This window comes from Carica papaya, chromosome 5, assembly GCF_054855325.1.
Source record: "Carica papaya isolate Zhongbai chromosome 5, ASM5485532v1, whole genome shotgun sequence".
NCBI classification, from domain to species: Eukaryota; Viridiplantae; Streptophyta; class Magnoliopsida; order Brassicales; family Caricaceae; genus Carica; species Carica papaya.
Window position 1 is genome coordinate 19,152,555 of NC_142313.1, and position 19,084 is coordinate 19,171,638.

General features: G+C 45.7%; 37 pseudogenes; all 37 read left to right on the forward strand.

Annotated features, from left to right (window-relative positions):
• Positions 1-83: 83 nt before the first annotated feature.
• LOC148254150 (5S ribosomal RNA) lies at positions 84-202 on the forward strand (annotated as a pseudogene).
• A 205-nt stretch (positions 203-407) lies between these two features.
• Positions 408-526, forward strand: LOC148254151 (5S ribosomal RNA; annotated as a pseudogene).
• A 561-nt stretch (positions 527-1,087) lies between these two features.
• LOC148254152 (5S ribosomal RNA) lies at positions 1,088-1,201 on the forward strand (annotated as a pseudogene).
• Positions 1,202-1,753: 552 nt separating this feature from the next.
• LOC148254153 (5S ribosomal RNA) lies at positions 1,754-1,872 on the forward strand (annotated as a pseudogene).
• Positions 1,873-2,429: 557 nt separating this feature from the next.
• On the forward strand, positions 2,430-2,547 carry LOC148254154 (5S ribosomal RNA; annotated as a pseudogene).
• Positions 2,548-3,110: 563 nt separating this feature from the next.
• Positions 3,111-3,229, forward strand: LOC148254155 (5S ribosomal RNA; annotated as a pseudogene).
• Positions 3,230-3,435: 206 nt separating this feature from the next.
• LOC148254156 (5S ribosomal RNA) lies at positions 3,436-3,554 on the forward strand (annotated as a pseudogene).
• Positions 3,555-3,762: 208 nt separating this feature from the next.
• On the forward strand, positions 3,763-3,881 carry LOC148254157 (5S ribosomal RNA; annotated as a pseudogene).
• A 207-nt stretch (positions 3,882-4,088) lies between these two features.
• Positions 4,089-4,207, forward strand: LOC148254158 (5S ribosomal RNA; annotated as a pseudogene).
• A 206-nt stretch (positions 4,208-4,413) lies between these two features.
• LOC148254159 (5S ribosomal RNA) lies at positions 4,414-4,532 on the forward strand (annotated as a pseudogene).
• An 884-nt stretch (positions 4,533-5,416) lies between these two features.
• Positions 5,417-5,535, forward strand: LOC148254160 (5S ribosomal RNA; annotated as a pseudogene).
• A 204-nt stretch (positions 5,536-5,739) lies between these two features.
• LOC148254161 (5S ribosomal RNA) lies at positions 5,740-5,853 on the forward strand (annotated as a pseudogene).
• A 555-nt stretch (positions 5,854-6,408) lies between these two features.
• Positions 6,409-6,527, forward strand: LOC148254162 (5S ribosomal RNA; annotated as a pseudogene).
• A 206-nt stretch (positions 6,528-6,733) lies between these two features.
• Positions 6,734-6,852, forward strand: LOC148254163 (5S ribosomal RNA; annotated as a pseudogene).
• Positions 6,853-7,410: 558 nt separating this feature from the next.
• LOC148254164 (5S ribosomal RNA) lies at positions 7,411-7,529 on the forward strand (annotated as a pseudogene).
• Positions 7,530-7,734: 205 nt separating this feature from the next.
• LOC148254165 (5S ribosomal RNA) lies at positions 7,735-7,854 on the forward strand (annotated as a pseudogene).
• Positions 7,855-8,059: 205 nt separating this feature from the next.
• On the forward strand, positions 8,060-8,178 carry LOC148254166 (5S ribosomal RNA; annotated as a pseudogene).
• A 558-nt stretch (positions 8,179-8,736) lies between these two features.
• On the forward strand, positions 8,737-8,856 carry LOC148254167 (5S ribosomal RNA; annotated as a pseudogene).
• Positions 8,857-9,062: 206 nt separating this feature from the next.
• LOC148254168 (5S ribosomal RNA) lies at positions 9,063-9,181 on the forward strand (annotated as a pseudogene).
• A 207-nt stretch (positions 9,182-9,388) lies between these two features.
• Positions 9,389-9,507, forward strand: LOC148254169 (5S ribosomal RNA; annotated as a pseudogene).
• Positions 9,508-10,012: 505 nt separating this feature from the next.
• On the forward strand, positions 10,013-10,131 carry LOC148254170 (5S ribosomal RNA; annotated as a pseudogene).
• Positions 10,132-10,338: 207 nt separating this feature from the next.
• Positions 10,339-10,457, forward strand: LOC148254171 (5S ribosomal RNA; annotated as a pseudogene).
• Positions 10,458-11,020: 563 nt separating this feature from the next.
• On the forward strand, positions 11,021-11,139 carry LOC148254172 (5S ribosomal RNA; annotated as a pseudogene).
• Positions 11,140-11,697: 558 nt separating this feature from the next.
• On the forward strand, positions 11,698-11,817 carry LOC148254173 (5S ribosomal RNA; annotated as a pseudogene).
• Positions 11,818-12,023: 206 nt separating this feature from the next.
• LOC148254174 (5S ribosomal RNA) lies at positions 12,024-12,142 on the forward strand (annotated as a pseudogene).
• A 207-nt stretch (positions 12,143-12,349) lies between these two features.
• LOC148254175 (5S ribosomal RNA) lies at positions 12,350-12,468 on the forward strand (annotated as a pseudogene).
• Positions 12,469-12,973: 505 nt separating this feature from the next.
• LOC148254176 (5S ribosomal RNA) lies at positions 12,974-13,092 on the forward strand (annotated as a pseudogene).
• A 207-nt stretch (positions 13,093-13,299) lies between these two features.
• LOC148254177 (5S ribosomal RNA) lies at positions 13,300-13,418 on the forward strand (annotated as a pseudogene).
• Positions 13,419-13,981: 563 nt separating this feature from the next.
• Positions 13,982-14,100, forward strand: LOC148254178 (5S ribosomal RNA; annotated as a pseudogene).
• A 648-nt stretch (positions 14,101-14,748) lies between these two features.
• Positions 14,749-14,867, forward strand: LOC148254179 (5S ribosomal RNA; annotated as a pseudogene).
• A 207-nt stretch (positions 14,868-15,074) lies between these two features.
• Positions 15,075-15,192, forward strand: LOC148254180 (5S ribosomal RNA; annotated as a pseudogene).
• A 561-nt stretch (positions 15,193-15,753) lies between these two features.
• On the forward strand, positions 15,754-15,872 carry LOC148254181 (5S ribosomal RNA; annotated as a pseudogene).
• Positions 15,873-16,432: 560 nt separating this feature from the next.
• LOC148254182 (5S ribosomal RNA) lies at positions 16,433-16,551 on the forward strand (annotated as a pseudogene).
• Positions 16,552-17,111: 560 nt separating this feature from the next.
• On the forward strand, positions 17,112-17,230 carry LOC148254183 (5S ribosomal RNA; annotated as a pseudogene).
• Positions 17,231-17,436: 206 nt separating this feature from the next.
• Positions 17,437-17,555, forward strand: LOC148254184 (5S ribosomal RNA; annotated as a pseudogene).
• A 207-nt stretch (positions 17,556-17,762) lies between these two features.
• LOC148254185 (5S ribosomal RNA) lies at positions 17,763-17,881 on the forward strand (annotated as a pseudogene).
• Positions 17,882-18,443: 562 nt separating this feature from the next.
• On the forward strand, positions 18,444-18,562 carry LOC148254186 (5S ribosomal RNA; annotated as a pseudogene).
• Positions 18,563-19,084: the final 522 nt, after the last annotated feature.

Below are 19,084 nucleotides of genomic sequence, written 5' to 3' on the forward strand. Positions count from 1 at the left end.
GCAGTGCGCACGCATAATTAAACAAATGACGGGATGGGAAAGAAAGGAGAAGGAGTGTGTGTATTTGCAGTGCGAAATTAAATAGGTGCGATCATACCAGTACTAATGCACCGGATCCCATCAGAACTCCGCAGTTATGTTTGCTTGAGCGAGAGTAGTAGTAGGATGGGTGCCCTCCTGGGAAGTACTCGTGTTGCACCCATTTTTTTGCAGATGACTCTTTCGACATTACGCGCGACTTGAATTATGGTCCGCAGGTTTATTCGCAAATGTGAGTCACGGTGCCGTGGTATTTTACTTGATATTAGAATGAGAACGAGAGGTCCAGTGCGCACGCACAAGGAAACAAATGACGGGAGGGGGAAGAAAGGAGAAGGAGTGTATGTATTTGCAGCGAGAAATTAATCAGGTGCGATCATACCAGCACTAATGCATCGAATCCCATCAGAACTTCGCAGTTTTGTGTGCTTGGTCGAGAGTAGTACTCAGATGGGTGACCTCCTGGGAAATCCTCGTGTTGCACCCATTTTTTTTTCGGATGGGTCGTTCGACGTTACGCGTGAATGGAATTATGAAGAGCTGGTTCATTCGCAAAGGTGACTCACGATACCGGGGCATTTTACTTGATATTAGAACGAGAAGGAGAGATGCAGAGTGCACGCACAAGGAAACAAATGACGGGAGGGGGGATGGAAGGAGAAAGAGTGTATGTATTTGCGGCGCAGAATGAAACATGAGCGATCATATCAGCACTAATGCAACGGATTATATCAGAACTCCGCAGGTAAGGGTGCTTGGGCGAGAGTAGTACTAGGATGGGTAACCTGCTGCGAAGTCTTTATATTTCACCCATTTTCTTGGGAAGTCATCGTGTTGCACCCATTTTTTTGCAGATGATTCTTTTGACGTTACGCGCGACTTTAATTATGGTCTGCAGGTTTATTCGAAAATGTGAGTCACGACGTCGTGGTATTTTACTTAATATTTGAACAAGAACGGGAAGTGCAGCGCGCACGCACCAAGAAACAAATGACGGGAGAGAGAAGAAAGGAGAAGGAGTGTATGTATTTGCAGCGTGAAATGAAACAGGTGCGATCATACCAGCACTAATGCACCGGATCTGAACTCCGCAGTTAAGTGTGCTTGGGCGAGAGTAGTACACAAATGGGTGACCTCCTGGGAAGTCCTCGTGTTGCACCCATTTTTTTCGGATGGGTCGTTCAACGTTATGCGCGAATGGAGTTATGAACCGTTGGTTCATTCGCAAAGGTGATTCACTGTGCTGGGGCTTTTTACTTGATATTAGAACGAGAAGGAGAGATGCAGAGTGCACGCACAAGGAAACAAATGACGGAAGAGGGGATGGAAGGAGAAAGAGTGTATGTATTTGCAGCGTAGAATGAAACATGAGCTATCATACAAGCACTAATGCAACGGATTCTATCAGAACTCCGCAAGTTGAGGGTGCTTGGGCGAGAGTAGTACTAGGATGGGTTACCTCCTGCGAAGTTCTTATATTTCACCCATTTTCTTGGGAAGACCTCGTGTTGCACCCATTTTTTGTAGATGATTCTTTCGACGTTACACACGACTTGAAATATGGTCCGCAGGTTTTTTCGCAAATGTGAGTCACGGCGCCGTGGCATTTTACTTGATATTAGAATGAGAACGGGCTGCGCACGCACAAGGAAACAAATGACAGGAGAGGGAAGAAAGGAGAAGGAGTGTATGTATTTGCAGCGCGAAATTAAACAGTTGCGATCATACCAGCACTAATGCACTGGATCCCATCAGAATTTCTCAATTAAGTGTTCTTGGGCGAGAGTAGTACTCGGATGGGTGACCTCCTGGGAAGTCCTCGTGTCTCACCAATTTTTTTTCAGACTGGTCATTCGACGTTACGCGCGACTGAAACTATGGTCCGCTGGTTTATACGCAAATGTGAGTCAAGAAGCACGAGCATTTTAATCGATATTAGAACTAGAAGGAGAGGTGCAGTGTGAATGCACAAGGAAACAAATGATGGGAGGGGCGAGGGAAGGAGAAGGATTGTATGTATTTGCAGCGCAGAATGAAACATTAGAGATCATACCAGCACTAATTCAACGGATTCTATCAGAACTCCGCAGGTAAGCGTACTTGGGCGAGAGTAGTACTAGAATAGGTGACCTCCTGCAAAGTCCTTTTATTTCACCCATTTTCTTGGGAAGTTCTCGTGTTGCACAAATTTTTTTTCAGATGATTCTTTCGACGTTACGCGCGACTTGAATTATGATCCGCAGGTTTATTCGCAAAAGTGAGTCACGGCGCCGTGACATTTTACTTTATATTTGACCGAGAACAGGAGGTGCAGTGTGCACGCACAAGGAAACAAATGACGAGTGGGGGAAGACAGGAGGAGTGTATGTATTTGCAGTGCGAAATTAAATAGGTGCGATCATGCCATCGCTAATGAACCGGATCCCATCAGAACTCCGCAGTTAAGTGTGCTTGGCGAGAGTAGTACTCGGATGGGTGACCTCCTGGGAATTCCTCGTGTCGCACAAATTTTTTTTTCAGACGGGTCGTTCGACGTTACGCGCGAATAGAATTATGAACCGCTGGTTCATTCGCAAAGGTGATTCACGGTGCCGGGGCATTTTACTTGATATTAGAACGAGAAGGAGAGATGCAGACTGCACGCACAACGAAACAAATGGCGGGAAGGGGGATGGAAAGAGAAAGAGTGTATGTATTTGCAGCGCAGAATGAAACATGAGCGATCATACCAGCACTAATGCAACAGATTCTATCAAAACTCCGCAAGTTATGGGTGCTTGGGCGAGAGTAGTACTAGGATTGGTGACCTCTTGCAAAGTACTTAAATTTCATCCATTTTCTTGTGAAGTTCTCATGTTGCACCCATTTATTTATCAGATGGGTCGTTCGACGTTACGCGCGACTAGAACTATGGTCTGCAGGTTTATTCGCAAATGTGAGTCACGGCGCTGTGGCATTTTACTTGATTTTTGAACGAGAATGAGAGGTGAAGTGTGAACGCACCAGGAAACAAATGACGGGAGGGGGAAGAAAGGAGAATGAGTGTATGTATTTGAAGTGCGATATGAAACAAGTGGGATCTTACCAGCATTAATGCACCAGATCCCATCAGAACTCCGCAGTTAAGTGTGTTTGGGCGAGAGTAGTACTCGGAAGGGTGACCTCCAGGGAAGTCCTCGTGTCGCACCAATTTTTTTTCAGACGGGTCGTTCGACTTTACATGCGACTGGAACTATGGTCCGCTCGTTTGTACGTAAATGTGAGTCAAGAAGCAGGAGCAATTTAATCGATATTAGAACGAAAATGAGTGGTGCAGTGTGAACGCACAAGGAAACGAATGATGGGAGGGGGGAGGGAAGGAGAAGGAGTCTATGTATTTGCAGTATAAAATATAACAGGTGCGATCATACCAGCACAAATGCACCGGATCCAATCAGATCTCCGTAGTTAAGTGTGCTTTAGCGAAAGTATTACAAGGATAGGTTACCACCTGGGAAGTTCTCGTGTTGCACCCATTTTTTTTTTCTGATGGGTCGTTCGACTTTACGCGCGACTGGAACTATGGTCTGCTGGTTTATACGCAAATGTGAGTCAAGAAGTAGGGGCATTTTAATCGATATTAGAACGAGAAGGGGAGGTGCAGTGTGAACGCACAAGGAAACAAATGATGGGAGGGGGGAGAGAAGGAGAAGGAGTGTATGTATTTTTAGCACGAAATGAAACAAGTGCGATCATACCAGCACAAATGCACCGGATCCCATCAGAACTCCACAGTTAAGTGTGCTTTAGCGAAAGTAGTACAAGGATAGGTTACCACCTGGGAAGTTCTCGTGTTGCACCCATTTTTTTTTCTGATGGGTCGTTTGACTTTACGCGCGACTGGAACTATGGTCTGCTGGTTTATACGCAAATGTGAGTCAAGAAGTAGGAGCATTTTAATCGAAATTAGAACGAGAAGGGGAGGTGTAGTGTGAACGCAGAAGGAAACAAATGATGGGAGAGGGGAGGGAAGGAGAAGGAGTGTATGTATTTTCAGCACGAAATGAAACAAGTGCGATCATACCAGCACAAATGCATCGGATCCCATTAGAACTCCGTAGTTAAGTGTGCTTTGGCGAAAGTAGTATAAACATGGGTTACCTCCTGGGAAGTTCTCGTGTTGCACCCATTTTTTTTTCAGATTGGTCGTTGGACGTTACGCTCGACTGGAACTATGGTCTGCTGGTTTATACGCAAATGTAAGTCAAGACGTAGGGGCATTTTAATTAATATTAGAACGAGAAGGATAGGTGAAGTGTGAACGCACCAGGAAACAAATGACAGGAGGGGGAAGAAAGGAGAAGGAGTGTATGTATTTGCAGTGCGAAAATAAACAGGTGCGATCATAACAGCACTAATGCACCGGATCCCATTAGAACTCTGCAGTGAAGTTTTCTTTTGCGAGAAAAGTACTCGGATGGGTGACCTCCTGGGAAGTCCTCGTGTTGCACCAATTTTTTTTTGGATGGGTCGTTCGACGTTACGCACGAATGGAATTATGAACTGCTGGTTCATTAGCAAAGGTGAGTCACGGTTCTGGGACATTTTACTTGATATTAGAACGAGAATGAGAGATGTAGAGTGCACGCACAAGGAAACAAATGGCGGGAGGGGGGATGGAAGGAGAAAGAGTGTATGTATTTGCAAGTACAGAATGAAACATGAGCGACCATACTAGAACTAATGCAACGGATTTTATCAGAACTCCGCGGTTAAGGGTGCTTGGGCGAGAGTAGTACTAGGATGGGTGACCTCCTGCGAAGTCCCTATATTTCACCTATTTTCTTGGGAAGCCCTCGTGTTGCACCCATTTTTTTGCAGATCATTCTTTCGACGTTACGCGCGACTTGAATTATGGTCCGCAGGTTTATTCACAAATGTGAGTTAGGGCACCGTGTCATTTTACTTAATATTAGAACGAGAACGGGAGGTGCAGTGCGCACGCACAAGGAAACAATGACGGGAGGGGGAAGAAAGGAGAAGGAGTGTATGTATTTGCAACGCGAAATTATACAGGTGCGATCATACTAGCACTAATGCACCGGATCCCACCAGAACTCAGCAGTTAAGTGTTCTTCGGTTAGAGTAGTACTCGGATGGGTGACCTCCTAAGAAGTCCTCGTGTCGCACAAATTTTTTTTCAGACGGGTCATTCGACGTTACACGCGACTGGAACTATGGTCCGCTGATTTATACGCAAATGTGAGTCAAGAAGAAGGGGCATTTTAATCGATATTAGAGCGAGAAGTAGAGGTGCAGTGTGAACGCGCAAGGAAACAAATGATGGGAGGGGGGAGGGAAGGAGAAGCAGTGTATGTATTTTTAGCACGAAATGAACAGGTGCGATCATACCAGCAAAAATGCACCGGATCCCATTAGAACTCCGCAGTTAAGTGTGCTTTGGCGAAAGTAGTACATGGATGGGTTACCTCCTGAGAAGTTCTCGTGTTGCACCCATTTTTTTTAGATGGCCCGTTCAACGTTAAGCGCGACTTGAACTATGGTCCGCTGGTTTATACTCAAATGTGAGTCAAGACGCAGGGGCATTTTAATTGATATTAGAACGAGAAGGAGAGGTGAAGTGTGAACGAACCAGTAAATAAATGACGGGAGGGGGAAGAAAGGAGAAGGAGTGTATGTATTTGCAGTGCGAAATGAAACAAGTGCGATCATGCCAGCACTAATGCACCGGATCTGAACTCCGCAGTTAAGTGTGCTTGGGCGAGAGTAGTACTCAAATGGGTGACCTCCTGGGAAGTCCTCGTGTTGCACCCATTTTTTTCGGATGGGTCGTTCAACGTTATGCGCGAATGGAGTTATGAACCGTTGGTTCATTCGCAAAGGTAAGTCACGGTGTCGGGGCATATTACTTGATATTAGAATGAGAAGAAGAGATGCAAAACGCACGCACAAGGAAACAAATGATGGGAGGGGGATGGAAGGAGAAAGAGTGTATGTATTTGCAGCGCAGAATGAAACATGAGCGATCATACCAACACTAATGCAACGGATTCTATCAGAACTCCGCGGTTAAGGGTGCTTGGGCGAGAGTAGTACTAGGATGGGTGACCTCCTGCGAAATCCTTATGTTTCACCCATTTTATTGGGAAGTCCTCGTGTTGCACCCATTTTTTTGCAGATGATTTTTTCGACGTTACGTGCGACTTGAATTATGGTCCGCAGGTTTATTCGCAAATATGAGTCACGGCGCTGTGACATTTTACTTGATATTAGAACGAGAACAGGAGGTGCAGTGCGCACGCACAAGGAAACAAATGATAGGAGGAAGAAAGGAGAATAAGTGTATTTATTTGAAGCGCAAAATTAAATAGGTGCGATCATACCTGCACTAATGCACCGGATCCCATCAGAACTCCGCAGTTAAGTGTGCTTGGGCGAGAGTAATACTCAAATGGGTGACCTCTTGGGAAGACCTCATGTTGCACCCCTTTTTTTTTTGGATGGGTCGTTCGACGTTATGCGCGAATGGAATTACGAACCACTGGTTCATTCGCAAAGGTGAGTCACGGTGCTGGGGCAATTTACTTGATATTAGAACGAGAAGGAGAGGTGAAGTGTGAACGCACCAGGAAACAAATGACGGGAGGGGGAAGAAAGGAGAAGGAGTGTATGTATTTGCAGCGCGAAATGAAACAGGTGCGATCATACTAGCACTAATGCACCGGATACCATCAGAACTCCGCAGTTAAGGGTGCTTGGGCGAGAGTAGTACTAAGATGGGTGACCTCCTGCGAAGTCCTTATATTTCACCCATTTTCTCGGGAAGTTCTCGTGTTGTACCCATTTTTTTTCTCAGATGGGTCGTTCGACGTTACGCGCGACTGGAAATATGGTCTGCTGGTTTATACGCAAATGTGAGTTAAGACGTAGGGGCATTTTAATTGATATTAGAAGGAGAAGGAGAGGTGAAGTGTGAACGCACCAGGAAACAAATGACGGGAGGGGGAAGAAATGAGAAGGAGTGTATGTATTTACAGCGCTAAATTAAACAGATGTGATCATACCAGCACTAATGCACCGGATCCCATCAGAACTCAGCAGTTAAGTGTATTTAGGCGAGAATTGTGCTCGGATGGGTGACCTCCTGGGAAGTCCTCTTGTCGCACCAATTTTTATTCAAACGGGTCGTTCGACGTTACTTGCGACTGGAACTATGGTTCGCTGATTTATACGCAAATGTGAGTCAAGAAGAAGGGGCATTTTAATTGATATTAGAACGAGAATGAGAGGTGCAGTGTGAACGTACAAGGAAACAATTAACAGGAGGGGGAATAAAGGAGGAGTATATGTATTTGCAGCGCGAAATTAAATAGGTGCCATCATACCTGCACTAATGCACCGGATCCCATCAGAACTCCGCAGTTAAGTGTGCTTGAGCTAGAGTAGCACTCGGATTGGTGACCTCCTGGGAAGTCCTCGTGTCGCACTTATTTTTTTTTAGATGGGAAGTTCGACGTTTCGCGCGACTGGAACTATGTTCTGTTGGTTTTTACGCAAATGTGAGTCAAGACTCAGGGGCATTTTAAATGATATTAGAGCGAGAAGGAGAGGTGCAGTGCGCACGCACAAGGAAACAAATGACGGGAGGGAGAAGAAAGGAGAAGGAGTGTATGTATTTGCAACGCGAAATTAAATGGGTACGATCATACCAGCCCTAATGCACCGGATCCCATAACAAACTCTGCAATTAAGTGTGCTTGGGCGAGAGTAGTACTTGGATGGGTGACCTCCTGGGAAGTCCTCGTGTCGCACCAATTTTTTTTCAGACGGGTCGTTCGACGTTACGCGCGACTGGAGCTATGGTCCGCAGGTTTATTCGCAAATGTGAGTCACGGCGCCGTGGCATTTTACTTGATATTAGAACGAGAACGGGAGGTGCAGTGCACACGCACAAGGAAACAAATGACAGGAGGGGGAAGAAAGGAGAAGGATTTTATGTATTTGCCGCATGAAATTAAATAGGTGCGATCATACCAGCACTAATGCACCGGATCCCATCAAAACTCCTTAGTTAAGTGTGCTTGGGCGAGAGTAGTACTCGGATGGGTGACCTCCTGGAAAGTCCTCGCGTCGCACTAATTTTTTTTCAGACGGGTCGTTCGACGTTACACACGACTGGTACTAGGGTCCGCTGGTTTATACGCAAATGTGAGTCAAGAAGCTGGGGAATTTTAATCGATATTAAAAGGAGAAGGAGAGGTGCAGTGTGAACACACAAGGAAATAAATGATGGGAGGGGGAGGGAAGGCGAAGGAGTGTATTTATTTTCAGCACGAAATGAAACAGGTGCAATCATACCAGCGCTAATGCAACGGATTCTATGAGAACTCCGCAGGTAAGGTGCTTGGGCGAGACTAGTATTAGGATGGGTGACCTCCTGCGAAGTCCTTATATTTCACCCATTTTATTGGGAAGTCTTCGTGTTGCATCCATTTTTTTGCAGATTATTCTTTCGACGTTACGCGCGACTTGAATTATGGTCCGAAGGTTTATTCGCAAATGTGAGTCACGGCGCCGTGGCATTTTACTTGATATTATAACGAAAACGGGAGGTGCAGTGCGCACGCACAAGGAAACAAATGACGGGAGGGGGAAGAAAGGAGAAGGAGTGTATGTATTTGCAACGCGAAATTAAATAGGTACGATCATACCAACTCTAATGCACCGGATCCCATAACAAACTCCGTAGTTAAGTGTGTTTGGGCGAGAGTAGTACTCGGATGGGTGACCTCCTGGGAAGTCCTCGTGTCGCACCAATTTTTTTTCAGACGGGTCGTTCGATGTTACGCGTGACTGGAGTTATGGTCCGCTAGTTTATAAGCAAATATGAGTCAAGAAGTAGGGGCATTTTAATCGATATTAGAACGAGAATAAGAGGTGCAGCGTGAACGCACAAGGAAACAAATGATGGGAGGGGGGAGGGAAGGAGAAGCAGTGTATGTATTTTCAGCACGAAATGAAACAGGTGCGATCATACCAGCACAAATGCCCCGGATCGCATCAGAACTCCGCAGTTAAGTGTGCTTTGGCGAAAGCAGTACAAGGATGGGTTACCTCCTGGGAAGTTCTCGTGTTGCATCTTTTTTTTTTTTCAAATGGGTCGTTCGACTTTACGCGCGACTGGAACTATGGTCCGCTGGTTTATACGCAAATGTGAATCAAGACGCAGGGGCATTTTAATTCATATTAGAACGAGAATGGGAGGTGAAGTTTGAACGCACCAGGAAACAAATGACGGTAGGGGGAAGAAAGGAGAAGGGGTGTATGTATTTGTAGCGCGAAATGAAACAAGTGTGATCATACCAGCACTAATGCACCGGATCCCATCAGAACTCCGTAGTTAAGTGTGCTTGGACGAGAGTAGTACTCGGATGGGTGACCTCCTGGGAAGTCGTCGTGTTGCACCCATTTTTTTTCGGATGGGTTGTTCGACGTTACGCGTGACTGGAACTATGGTCCACTGGTTTATACGTAAATGTGAGTCAAGAAGCAAGGGCATTTTAATCGATATTAGAACGAGAAGGAGATGTGCAGGGGAGAGGGAAGAAAGGAGAAGAATTGTATGTATTTGCAGCGAATAATTAAACAGGTGCTATCATACTAGCACTATTGCACCTGATCCAATAAAAACTCCGCAGTTAATTGTGCTTGGGCGAGAGTAGTACTCGAATGGGTGACCTCCTAGGAAGTCCTCTTGTTGCATCATTTTTTTTTTCAGATGGGTCGTTCGACGTTACGCGTGACTGGAACTATGGTCCACTGGTTTATACGTAAATGTGAGTCAAGAAGCAAGGGCATTTTAATCGATATTAGAACGAGAAGGAGAGGTGCAGTGTGAACGCACAAGGAAACAAATGATGGCAGGTGGGAGGGAAGGAGAAGGAGTGTATGTATTTTAAGCACCACATGAAACAGGTGCGATCATACAAGCACAAATGCACCGGATCCCATCAGAACTTCGCAGCTAAGTGTGCTTTGCCGAAAGTAGTACAAGGATTGGTTACCTCCTGGGAAGTTCTCGTGTTCCACCCATTTTTCTTTTTGGCTGGGTCGTTCCACGTTACGCGCGACTGGAACAAGAGTCCAATGATTTATACGCAAATGTCAGTCAAGACGAATGGGCATTTTAATTGATATTAGAACGAGAAGGAGAGGGGAAGTGTGAACGCACCAGGAAACAAATGACGGGAGGGGGAAAAAAGGCGAAGGAGTGTATGTATTTGCAGCACGAAATGAAACAGGTGCGATCATACCAGGACTAATGCACAAGATCCCATTAGAATTCCGCAATTAAGTTTGCTTGGGCGAGAGTAGTACTTGGATGGGTGACCTCCTGGGAAGTCCTCGTGTTGCACCCATTTTTTTTTTCGGATGGGTCGTTCGACGTTACGCGCGAATGGAATTATGAACTGCTGGTTCATTCGCAAAGGTGAGTCATGGTGCCGGGGCATTTTACTTGATATTAGAACGAGAATAAGAGATGCAGAGTGCACGCACAAGGAAACAAATGACGGGAGGGGGGATGGAAGGAGAAAGGGTGTATGTATTTGCAGCGCAGAATGAAACATGAGCGATCATACCAGAACTAATGCAACGGATTCTATCAGAACTCCGCAAGTTAAGGGTGCTTGGGCGAGAGTAGTACTAGGATGGGTGACCTCCTGCGATGTCTTTATATTTTACCCATTTTCTTGGGAAGTCCTCGTGTTGCACCCATTTTTTTGCAGATGATTCTTTCGACGTTACGTGCGACTTGAATTATGGTCCGCAGGTTTATTCGCAAATGTGAGTCACGGCACCGTGACATTTTAGTTGATATTTGAACGATAACAGGAGGTGCAGTGCGCGCGCACAAGGAAACAAATGAGGGGAGGGGGAAGAAAGGAGAAGGATTTTATGTATTTGCCGCATGAAATTAAATAGGTGCGATCATACCAGCACTAATGCACCGGATCCCATCAGAACTCCTTAGTTAAGTGTGCTTGGGCGAGAGTAGTACTCGGATGGGTGACCTCCTGGAAAGTCCTCGCGTCGCACTAATTTTTTTTCAGACGGGTCGTTCGACGTTACACACGACTGGTACTAGGGTCCGCTGGTTTATACGCAAATGTGAGTCCAGAAGCTGGAGAATTTTAATCGATATTAAAAGGAGAAGGAGAGGTGCAGTGTGAACGCACAAGGAAATAAATGATGGGAGGGGGAGGGAAGGCGAAGGAGTGTATGTATTTTCAGCACGAAATGAAACAGGTGCAATCATACCAGCGCTAATGCAACGGATTCTATCAGAACTCCGCAGGTAAGGTGCTTGGGCGAGACTAGTATTAGGATGGGTGACCTCCTGCGAAGTCCTTATATTTCACCCATTTTATTGGGAAGTCTTCGTGTTGCACCCATTTTTTTGCAGATTATTCTTTCGACGTTACGCGCGACTTGAATTATGGTCCGAAGGTTTATTCGCAAATGTGAGTCACGGCGCCGTGGCATTTTACTTGATATTATAACGAAAACGGGAGGTGCAGTGCGCACGCACAAGGAAACAAATGACGGGAGGGGGAAGAAAGGAGAAGGAGTGTATGTATTTGCAACGCGAAATTAAATAGGTACGATCATACCAACCCTAATGCACCGGGTCCCATAACAAACTCCGTAGTTAAGTGTGCTTGGGCGAGAGTAGTACTCGGATGGGTGACCTCCTGGGAAGTCCTCGTGTCGCACCAATTTATTTTCAGACGGGTCGTTCGATGTTACGCGTGACTGGAGTTATGGTCCGCTAGTTTATAAGCAAATATGAGTCAAGAAGTAGGGGCATTTTAATCGATATTAGAACGAGAATAAGAGGTGCAGCGTGAACGCACAAGGAAACAAATGATGGGAGGGGGGAGGGAAGGAGAAGCAGTGTATGTATTTTCAGCACGAAATGAAACAGGTGCGATCATACCAGCACAAATGCCCCGGATCGCATCAGAACTCCGCAGTTAAGTGTGCTTTGGCGAAAGCAGTACAAGGATGGGTTACCTCCTGGGAAGTTCTCGTGTTGCATCTTTTTTTTTTTTCAAATGGGTCGTTCGACTTTACGCGCGACTGGAACTATGGTCCGCTGGTTTATACGCAAATGTGAATCAAGACGCAGGGGCATTTTAATTCATATTAGAACGAGAATGGGAGGTGAAGTTTGAACGCACCAGGAAACAAATGACGGTAGGGGGAAGAAAGGAGAAGGGGTGTATGTATTTGTAGCGCGAAATGAAACAAGTGTGATCATACCAGCACTAATGCACCGGATCCCATCAGAACTCCGTAGTTAAGTGTGCTTGGACGAGAGTAGTACTCGGATGGGTGACCTCCTGGGAAGTCGTCGTGTTGCACCCATTTTTTTTCGGATGGGTCGTTCGACGTTACGCGTGACTGGAACTATGGTCCACTGGTTTATACGTAAATGTGAGTCAAGAAGCAAGGGCATTTTAATCGATATTAGAACGAGAAGGAGATGTGCAGGGGAGAGGGAAGAAAGGAGAAGAATTGTATGTATTTGCAGCGAATAATTAAACAGGTGCTATCATACCAGCACTATTGCACCTGATCCAATAAAAACTCCGCAGTTAATTGTGCTTGGGCGAGAGTAGTACTCGAATGGGTGACCTCCTAGGAAGTCCTCTTGTTGCATCATTTTTTTTTTCAGATGGGTCGTTCGACGTTACGCGTGACTGGAACTATGGTCCACTGGTTTATACGTAAATGTGAGTCAAGAAGCAAGGGCATTTTAATCGATATTAGAACGAGAAGGAGAGGTGCAGTGTGAACGCACAAGGAAACAAATGATGGCAGGTGGGAGGGAAGGAGAAGGAGTGTATGTATTTTAAGCACCACATGAAACAGGTGCGATCATACAAGCACAAATGCACCGGATCCCATCAGAACTTCGCAGCTAAGTGTGCTTTGCCGAAAGTAGTACAAGGATTGGTTACCTCCTGGGAAGTTCTCGTGTTCCACCCATTTTTCTTTTTGGCTGGGTCGTTCCATGTTACGCGCGACTGGAACAAGAGTCCAATGATTTATACGCAAATGTCAGTCAAGACGAATGGGCATTTTAATTGATATTAGAACGAGAAGGAGAGGGGAAGTGTGAACGCACCAGGAAACAAATGACGGGAGGGGGAAAAAAGGCGAAGGAGTGTATGTATTTGCAGCGCGAAATGAAACAGGTGCGATCATACCAGGACTAATGCACAAGATCCCATTAGAATTCCGCAATTAAGTTTGCTTGGGCGAGAGTAGTACTTGGATGGGTGACCTCCTGGGAAGTCCTCGTGTTGCACCCATTTTTTTTTTCGGATGGGTCGTTCGACGTTACGCGCGAATGGAATTATGAACTGCTGGTTCATTCGCAAAGGTGAGTCATGGTGCCGGGGCATTTTACTTGATATTAGAACGAGAATAAGAGATGCAGAGTGCACGCACAAGGAAACAAATGACAGGAGGGGGGATGGAAGGAGAAAGAGTGTATGTATTTGCAGCGCAGAATGAAACATGAGCGATCATACCAGAACTAATGCAACGGATTCTATCAGAACTCCGCAAGTTAAGGGTGCTTGGGCGAGAGTAGTACTAGGATGGGTGACCTCCTGCGATGTCTTTATATTTCACCCATTTTCTTGGGAAGTCCTCGTGTTGCACCCATTTTTTTGCAGATGATTCTTTCGACGTTACGCGGGACTTGAATTATGGTCCGCAGGTTTATTCGCAAATGTGAGTCACGGCGCCGTGACATTTTAGTTGATATTTGAACGATAACAGGAGGTGCAGTGCGCGCGCACAAGGAAACAAATGAGGGGAGGGGGAAGAAAGGAGAAGGATTTTATGTATTTGCCGCATGAAATTAAATAGGTGCGATCATACCAGCACTAATGCACCAGATCCCATCAGAACTCCTTAGTTAAGTGTGCTTGGGCGAGAGTAGTACTCGGATGGATGACCTCCTGGGAAGTCCTAATGTCGCACCAATTTTTTTTCGGATGGGTAGTTCGACGTTTCGCGCGAATGAAATTATGAACTGGTGGTTCATTCGTAAAGTGACTCACGGTGCCAGGGTATTTTACTTGATATTAGAACGAGAAGGAGAGATGCTGAGTGCACGCACAAGGAAACAAATAACGGGAGGGGGGATGGAAGGAGAAAGAGTGTATGTATTTGCAGCGTAGAATGAAACATGAGCAATCATACCAGCACTAATGCAACGGATTCTATCAGAACTCCGCAAGTTATGGGTGCTTGGGCGAGAGTAGTACTAGGATGGGTGACCTCATGCGAAGTCCTTATAATTCATCCATTTTCTTCGGAAGTCCTCGTATTGCACCAATTTTTTTGCAGATGATTCTTTTGACGTTACGCATGACTTGAATTATGGTCCGGAGGTTTATTTGCAAATGTCAGTCACGGCGCCGTGGCATTTTACTTGATATTTGAACGAGAACGGGAGGTGCAGTGCGCACGCACAACGAAACAAATGACGGGAGGGGAAAGAAAGGAATATGAGTGTATGTATTTGCATCGCGAAATTAAACAGGTGCGATCATGCCAGCACTAATGCACCGGATCCCATCAGAACTCTGCAGTTAAGTGTGTTTTGGCGAAAGTAGTAAAAGGTTAAACAGGTGCGATCATGCCAGCACTAATGCACCGGATCCCATCAGAACTCTGCAGTTAAGTGTGTTTTGGCGAAAGTAGTAAAAGGATGGGTTACCTCCTGGGAAGTTCTCGTGTTGCACCCATTCTTTTTTTCAGATGGGTCGTTCGACGTTACGCGCGACTGGAACTATAGTCCGCTGGTTTATACGCAAATGTGAGTCAAGACATAGGGGCGTTTTAATTGATATTAGAACGAGAAGGAGAGGTGAAGTGTGAACGCACAAGGAAACAAATGAGGAGAGGGGGAAGAAAGGAGAAGGAGTGTATGTATTTGCAGCACGAAATGAAACAGGTGCGATCATACCAGCACTAATGCACCGGATCCCAACAGAACTCCGCAATTAAGTGTTCTTTGGCGATTGTAGTACTCGGATGGGTGACCTCCTGGAAATCCTCGTGTTGCACCCATTTTTTTTTGGATGGGTCGTTCGACGTTACGCTCGAATGGAATTATGAACCGCTGGTTCATTTGCAAAGGTGAGTCACGGTGCTGGCGCATTTTACTTGATATTAGAACGAGAAAGAGAGATGTAGAGTGGACGCACAAGGAAACAAATGACAGGAGGGGGGAATGAAGGAGAAAGAGTGTATGTATTTGCAACGCAGAATGAAACATGAGCGATCATACCAGCACTAATGCAACGTATTCTCTCAGAACTCAACAAGTTAAGGGTATTTGGGCGAGAGTAGTAGTAGGATGGGTGACCTCCTGCGAAGTCCTTATATTTCACCCATTTTCTTATGAAGTTCTCGTGTTGCACCCATTTTTTTGCAGATGATTCTTTCGACGTTACGCGGGACTTGAATTATGGTCCGCAAATTTATTCACAAATGTGAGTCACAGCGCCGTGGCATTTTATTTGATATTTGAACAAGAACGGGAGGTGCAGTGCACACGCACAAGGAAACAAATGACAGGAGGGGGAAGAAAGAAGAAGGAGTGTATGTTTTTGCAACACGAAATTAAATAGGTGCGATCATACCAGCACTTATGCACCGGATCCAATCAGAACTCTGTAGTTAAGTGTGCTTCGGCGAGAGTAGTACTCGGATAGGTGACCTCCTGGGAAGTCCTCGTGTTGCACCCATTTTTTTTGGATGGGTCGTTCGACGTTATGCTCGAATGGAATTATGAACCGCTGGTTCATTCCCAAAGGTGAGTCACGGTGCTGGGGCATTTTATTTGATATTAGAACGAGAAGGAGAGATGCAGAGCGGATGCACAAGGAAATAAATGACGGGAGAGGGGATGGAAGCAGAAAGAGTGTATGTATTTGTAGAGCAGAATGAAACATGAACGATCATACCAGCACTAATGCAACAGATTTTATAAGAACTCCGCAAGTTAAGGGTGCTTGGGCGAGAGTAGTACTAGGATGGGTGACCTCCTGCGAAGTCTTTATATTTCACCCATTTTCTTGGGAAGTACTCGTGTTGCACCCATTTTTTTGCAGATGATTCTTTCGACGTTACGCGTGACTTGAATTATGGTTCGCAGATTTATTCGCAAATGTGAGTCACGGCGCCGTGACATTTTACTTGATATATGAACGAGAACGGGAGGTGCAGTGCGCACGCACAAGGAAACAAATGACGGGAGGGGGAAGAAAGGAGAAGGAGTGTATGTATTTGCAGCGCAAAATTAAACAGGTGCGATTATACCAGCACTAATGCACCGGATCCCATTAGAACTCTGCCATTAAGTGTGCTTGGGCGAGAGTAGTACTCGGATGGGTGACCTCCTGGGAAGTCCTCGTGTTGCACCCATTTTTTTTCGGATGGGTCGTTCGACGTTACGCGTGAATGGAATTATGAACCGCTGGTTCATTCCCAAAGGTGAGTCACAGTGCCGGGGCATTTTACTTGATATTAGAACGAGAAAGAGAGATGCAGAGTGCACGCACAAGGAAACAAATGACGGGAGGGGGGATGGAAGGAGAAAGAGTGTATGTATTTGCAGCGCAAAATGAAACATTAGCGATGATACCAGCACTAATGCAACGGATTCTATCAGAACTCCGCAGTTAAGCGTGCTTGGCCGAGAGTAGTTCTAGGATGGGTGACCTCCTGCGAAGTCTTTATATTTCACCCATTTTCTTGGGAAGTGCTCGTGTTGCACCCATTTTTTTGCAGATGATTCTTTCGACGTTACCCGCGACTTGAATTATGGTCCGCAGGTTTATTCGCAAATGTGAGTCACGGCGCCGTGGCATTTTACTTGATATTTGAACGAGAATGGGAGGTGCAGTGCGCACGCACAAGGAAATATATGACAGGAGGGGGAAGAAAGGAGAATGATTGTATGTATTTGCAGCGCGAAATTAAACAGGTGCGATCATACCAACACTAATGCACCGGATCCTAACAGAACTCCGCAGTTAATTGTGCTTGGGCGAGAGTGGTACTCGTATGGGTGACCTCCTGGGAAGTCCTTGTGTCACACCAATTTTTTTTCAGGCGGGTCGTTCGACGTTACGCGCTACTGGAACTATGGTCTGCTGGTTTATACGCAAATGTGAGTCAAGAAGCAGGGGCATTTTAATCGATATTATAACGAGAAGGAGAGGAGGAGTGTAAACGCACAAGGAAACAAATGATGGGTGGGGGGAGGGAAAGAGAAGGAGTGTATGTATTTTCAGCACAAAATGAAACAGGTGCGATCACACCAGCACAAATGTACCGGATCCCATAAGAACTCCGCAGTTAAGTGTGCTTTGGCAAAAGTAGTACAATGATGGGTTACCTCCTGGGAAGATCTCGTGTTTCACCCTTTTTTTTTTTCAGATGGGTGGTTCGACTTTACGCGCGACTGGAAGTATAGTCCGCTGGTTTATACGCAAATGTGAGTTAAGACACAAGGGCATTTTAATTTATATTAGAACGAGAATGAGAGGTGAAATGTGAACAGACAAGGAAAGAAATGACGTGAGGGGGAAGAAAGAAGAAGGAGTGTATGTATTTACAGTGCGGAATGAAACAGGTGCGATAATACCAGGACTAATGCACAAGATCCCATTAGAATTCCGCAATTAAGTTTGCTTGGGCGAGAGTAGTACTTGAATGGGTGACCTCCTGGGAAGTCCTCGTGTTGCACCCATTTTTTTTTCGGATGGGTCGTTCGACGTTACGCGCGAATGGAATTATGAACTGCTGGTTCATTCGCAAAGGTGAGTCATGGTGCCGGGGCATTTTACTTGATATTAGAACGTGAAGGAGAGATGCAGAGTGCACGCACAAGAAAACAAATGACGGGAGTGGAGATGGAAGGAGAAAGAGTGTATGTATTTGCAGCGCAACATGAATTATGAGCGATCATACCAGAACTAATGCAACGGATTCTATCAGAACTCCGCAAGTTAAGGGTGCTTGGGCGAGAGTAGTACTAGGATGGGTGACCTCCTACGAAGTACATATATTTCACCCATTTTCTTGGGAAGTCCTCGTGTTGAACCCATTTTTTTGCAGATGATTCCTTCGATGTTACGCGCAACTTTAATTATGGTCCACAGGTTTATTTACAAATGTGAGTCACGGCGCCGTGGTATTTTACTTGATATTTGAACGAGGATGTGAGGTGCAGTGCGCACGCAAGAGGAAATGAATGACGGGAGGGGGAAGAAAGGAGAAAGAGTGAATCTATTTGCAGCGTGAAATTGATCAGGTGCGATCAGACTAGCACTAATGCACCGGATCCCATTAGAACTCCGTAGTTAAGTGTGCTTGGGCGAGAGTAGTACTCGGATGGGTGACCTTTTGGGAAGTCCTCGTGTTGCACCCATTTTTTCTCAGATGGGTCGTTCGACGTTACGCGCGAATGGAATTCTGAACCGCTGGTTCATTTGCAATGGTGAGTCACGGTGCCGGGGTATTTTACTTGATATTAGAACGAGAAGAAGAGATGCAGAGTGCACGCACAAGGAAACAAATGACGGGAGGGGGGATGGAAGGAGAAAGAGTGTATGTATTTGAAGCGCAGAATGAAACATGAGGGATCATACCAGCACTAATGCAACGTATTCTATCAGAACTCCGTAGGTAAGGGTACTTGGGCGAGAGTAGTACTAGGATGGGTGACCTCCTGCGAAGTCTTTATATTTCACCCATTTTCTAAGGAAGTCCTCGTGTTGCACCCATTTTTTTGCAGATGATTCTTTCGACGTTACGTGCAACTTGAATTATGGTCCGCAGGTTTATTCGTAAATGTGAGTCACGGCGCCGTGGCATTTTACTTGATATATGAACGTGAACGGGAGGTGCAGTGCGCACGCACAAGAAAACAAATGACGGGAGGGGGAAGAAA